The sequence below is a fragment of the Procambarus clarkii genome, chromosome 15 (genome assembly GCF_040958095.1).
Source record: "Procambarus clarkii isolate CNS0578487 chromosome 15, FALCON_Pclarkii_2.0, whole genome shotgun sequence".
NCBI classification, from domain to species: domain Eukaryota; kingdom Metazoa; phylum Arthropoda; class Malacostraca; order Decapoda; family Cambaridae; genus Procambarus; species Procambarus clarkii.
In genome coordinates this window covers 38,164,193-38,169,252 of record NC_091164.1, presented here as the reverse complement: position 1 = coordinate 38,169,252, position 5,060 = coordinate 38,164,193, and the positions used below count along the sequence as shown (strand labels likewise).

The 5,060-nt window shown below is 39.1% G+C and overlaps 1 long non-coding RNA gene across 1 annotated transcript in view; it reads left to right on the top strand.

The window, feature by feature from the left end:
- Window positions 1-1,144, top strand: part of LOC138365131 (uncharacterized) — a 6,433-nt gene extending 5,289 nt beyond the window's left edge. Inside the window, exon 4 of the long non-coding RNA XR_011228675.1 lies at window positions 537-1,144. This is a non-coding gene — a long non-coding RNA (uncharacterized lncRNA). The remainder of the gene's footprint in view (window positions 1-536) is intronic.
- The last annotated feature ends 3,916 nt before the right edge of the window (window positions 1,145-5,060 follow it).

Genomic DNA, 5,060 nt, shown 5'->3' with positions numbered 1-5,060 from the left:
AGCAAGTGTTTGTCAAATTCCTTAAGGAAATATCTGAGTTCCCCATAATGACCTCTCCACAAGTCAGGTTTTTCAACTGCTTCAAGCTCATTTTCTTCCAGATTATAATGCATTGCATACTTTATTCCCAAAAAGACAAGGTCACTTTTACCCAAGTGACAATGTCACTTGGGTAAAAGGAGGGAGGTACTGAAAGGAGGAAAAGGGAGGTACTGAATGATAAATATATCTTTCTCTTTCCTGGTAAATATAATATCCAGCATGGAGGGAACATCCCCTTCCCTCATCCTCGTAGCTTGTTTAACATGTAGAAACATGAATGTTTACAGGGTGAGGTTTACGAAATTATATATATATATATAATATATATATATATATATATATATATATATATATATATATATATATATATATATATATATATATATATATATATATATATATATATATATATATATATATAATATTTAAAGTTTGTGTGTGTGTAATTTATATAAATAAATAATTAAATATTAATTTTGTTAATATCTTTTCAGGGAAAGCTTGCAAGTACAATTCGTATACAAGAGGGGCAACAAGAGCCAGAGGATGTCTACTAAGAAAATATATAAGTCTTTATCCTCACACTCTTGATATATGGTCTTCTCTGGTCTCTTTATTTTCTCTCCTCACAAATGTCCCTTTTTTTTATTTCTTTTACGTTTCTATCCTGTTTTTCTTAACTTTTAATCTCTCCTTTCCTCCTCTCTTCTAACACCTCTCGTTTCCTGTCTCTTCTAGCTTCTCTCTTCCTTTACTTTTTATATTTGTGGTATTCATTTATGTCATTTTTATTTTGTATATTTTTCTTGTATCTTTTTCTTATCTTGTGTTTCTCTTCCCCTTCTCTTCAATGATTTCTCATTTCTCTCCTCTCTCTGTTGTTTCTGTTCTGTCTTCTCTCTCCTTGCCTTAATTTTGTTCTGTCTCCTCTTTTGTTGTGTGTGTGTCTTTCTGTCTCTGTCTGTCTGTCTCTCTCTCTCTCGCTCTCTCTCTCTGGCTCTCTTGCTCTCTCTCTCTTTCTCTCTCTCTCTCTCTCTCTCTCTCTCTCTCTCTCTCTCTCTCTCTCTCTCTCTCTCTCTCTCTCTCTCTCTTTCTTTCTTTCTCTTTCTTGCTCTCTCTGGCTCTCTTGCTCTCTCTCTCTGGCTCTCTTGCTCTCTCTCTCTGGCTCTCTCTCTCTCTCTCGCTCTCTCTCTCTGGCTCTCTTGCTCTGGCTCTCTTGCTCTCTCTCTCTCTTGCTCTCTCTCTTGCTCTCTTGCTCTCTCTCTTGCTCTCTTGCTCTCTCTCTGGCTCTCTTGCTCTCTCTCTGGCTCTCTTGCTCTCTCTCTGGCTCTCTTGCTCTCTCTCTCTCTCTCTCTCTGGCTCTGGCTCTCTCTCTCTCTGGCTCTCTCTCTCTCTGGCTCTGGCTCTCTCTCTCTGGCTCTGGCCCTCTCTCTCTCTCTCTCCCCCTCTCTTTCTCTCTTTCTCTGGCTCTCTCGCTCTCTCTGGCTCTCGCTCTCTCTGGCTCTCGCTCTCTGGCTCTCTCTCTCTCTGGCTCTCTCTCTGGCTCTCTCTGGCTCTCTCTCTGGCTGTGACTCTCTCTCTAGCTCTGACTCACTCTCTCTCTGGCTCTGGCTCACGCTCTCTCTCTCTGGCTCTCTCTCTCTCTCTGGCTCTCTCTCTGGCTCTGGCTCTCTCTCTCTCTCTGGCTCTCTCTCTCTGACTCTCTCTCTCTCTCTGGCTCTCTCTCTCTGGCTCTCTCTTTCTCTCTGGCTCTCTCTCTCTCTCTCTGGCTCTGGCTCTCTCTCTCTCTCTCTCTCTCTCCCCCTCTCTTTCTCTCTTTCTCTGGCTCTCTCGCTCTCTCTGGCTCTCGCTCTCTCTGGCTCTCGCTCTCTCTGGCTCTCTCTCTCTCTGGCTCTCTCTCTCTCTGGCTCTCTCTCTCTCTGGCTCTCTCTCTCTCTCTGGCTCTCTCTGGCTCTGACTCTCTCTCTAGCTCTGACTCACTCTCTCTCTGGCTCTGGCTCACGCTCTCTCTCTCTGGCTCTGGCTCTCTCTCTCTCTGGCTCTGGCTCTCTCTCTCTCTCTCTGGCTCTCTCTTTCTCTCTGGCTCTCTCTTTCTCTCTGGCTCTCTCTCTCTCTCTCTGGCTCTCTCTCTCTCTGGCTCTGGCTCTCTCTCTCTCTCTCTCTCTCTCTGGCTCTGACTCTCTCTCTCTCTGGCTCTGGCTCACGCTCTCTCTCTGGCTCTCGCTCTCTCTCTGGCTCTCATATTTCATTTGATTTAAAAATGTCTGAGATTTTTACTTAATCTAAGTTATATTGCATGGTGCTAATATGAATATTATACATGACTTTTTTCTTTTCTTTCTCTCTCTCTTTCTCCCTTTCTTTCTTTCTCTTTCTTTCCTTCTCTCTCTCTTTTTCTTTCTCTTTCTACATGAATATTATTCTTGACTGTTTACATTCACTTGTAGATTTTTATTTTTAGTTAATTAGTCCTAAACTTTTGATTAATAGATTTTTATTATTAGTCATAGAAAAACTATAGTGTTATATGTATACTCGGAAAATTTTACTTGTTTTAGTTTTAAGTAACAATAACTGCTTGTAACGTCAGACTGATCTCAGCATGACATGAATCACAGGCTGCTTGATCACAAAATCTATTGTGTTCACATATTGCATATATAGATTTTTATAGATTTTTAAATTTTTACTTTTATATTCTGTTATAGATATAGTCTATATATTTCGAGCTATTACATATATTTTGTTGTATTACTCATTCTTAATTAAATAAATATAATATTTTAATTCTCTTTTTGTACCCTATTTATTTGTAATTTGCACATACATATATAGGATGTCCATTTCTTTCTCAGATATGTCTTCTTTCTTTCTCTCCCTTTCTATTTCAGATATGAATTAAAAAATTATTATACCCTAATTTACCCTAAACGTTTTAATGTAGGTAATTAAAAGATTATAAAAAAGTTTTTAGAAATGTTAATTATTTACGTTCTAAGGTTGTATATAAAAGTTCTCAAAAAACCTTTTCTAAACGTAATTATAAACGTGCTGAAAACAATGAAATGTCGTTTTTAGGATGTTTTAAAAACATGAAAATGTTTGCTGGGTTTTGTCAAGGGCTGAGCAAGGGTTGCACCACCCACAGCAAAGCTATGGGTGGTGCAAGGGCATGGGAGGTACTCTTGAATACCATGATGGTATTTCACTAATGTTCCCAACTTTGGTTTTTAGTCCAAAGTTTGGACTTAGTTTAGTTTGGTCTTAATAGTGATGAAGGAGGCATATTGCCTATGCACCATTAACCTAAATACAGGGTAAATAATAATTGTAATTTTAAGTAATTACCCACTTAAATTGGAAATTTATAACTCCAAAAATTTATATATGCACTAAAGCGTTCTGAAAAATAATGGAAACAGACCCAAGTATCAGTTGGGTTAACCAATGTATCGCGTTTTCAAAATGGTCACCCCATGTTGGAGTAGACGAACGTAGGAAGAATATCGTTGAAAACATCTTGATAACTTATTAAACCAAAATTATTAATCAGTATAAAGACAGAAATGGGAACTATATGTAAGATATCTACCAGACAAATATTTTAAGTAAAACCGAAGATATTTGATCGATCGACGGAGCTACTCTCTCTCTCTCACATCAATGTTTATTTCACGTAAATTCGTTAAAAAACAAAAATGTTTTATATGTCTTAAGAAAGACGGAAACACAAGCTTCATTTTAAATACTTTACCATAGACATATTTAAAGCCCAAGTGAAACTACATATGTTTACAATTACCTAGGTATCAGTATCTAGCCAGGCGGGGATCACAGGCTGCACAATACTGATAAATTATGTAATTCACAGAGATGGTCCAGCTAAGGATGGATAACTTAGGCACTCTGCAGGGGGTGCCTAAGTTATCCATCAATGGATAACTAGGCACCCCGCAGGGAGATGTCCACAGTCCTACCTTATTTAATATCTTAATAAACACGCTGTTGTTGATCGTGTTACTGAAATTAACTGTTAAATTGGTATAAAAATGCTTAGGCTAACTCATCCTAACCCTTGCACAGAAGCCCTCCAGAATTTCTTTATTGAAGGTCAGCATTGTTCCAAATGGATAACTAAAACTGGAACTGAACTCAAAATGTATCAGCTTTATAATTTGTACCAAGAGAAACAACAACGACACTTTCCTGCACCGTGGGAGGTTAACCCTTTCCAATTTTAATCCCTCCCTTTCCACCCAAGAAACAAATTAGAGGGCAGCCCAAGCTTCGTCTTGAGGCAAAGATCAATGCCTTAAGCCATATTGATGCTCTGTCCACAGAGCATTCTCTCTCTCAAATCATATACACTGATGGTTCCCTACACCGCCCCACGGGTGCAGTTGTACTGACAATGGGCGATGGCTTGTACTTTGAGTGGGGAGTCCGTATGAACAACTGGGCCTCTACCCTTCAGACCGAACTATTTGCCTTGCTTCTTGCACTGAAATGTGTACAAGTCTCCAAACTTGATACAATAATTGTCAGTGACTCCTTATCATCCTTAATTGCTCTCAACTCTTTAACACATAACTGTAACATGCTCGTGTCCGAAGCTAGACACAAATACAACAAAATTATTAAGGATGGTAACAGAGTCCATTTCATGTGGTCTCCATCTCATGTTGGCCTCCGAATGAATGATAGAGCTGATAAGTTAGCCAACGAATCTGCCTTTAAAGGAGATGTTGAGTGTAACCTTGGATTGTCAATGAGCAATTTGAGAGCAGCAGTACACCGAGAACTTCAACAAAATCTTGTAGATCTGAGGCAAAGTGAAATTGACACCAGTAATTCCATCTATCATCATACTATCATGCAAGAGGAGCCACACATCTATGGTTCACCCAATAAAACCCTGAGCCCATTCTGTGCTTCTGTAACCCTTTCCACTACCGTCCACAAGATGGGTATGGGGTGCATAATATATGAACTAAACTAACTAAAAAACTCACAGAGAT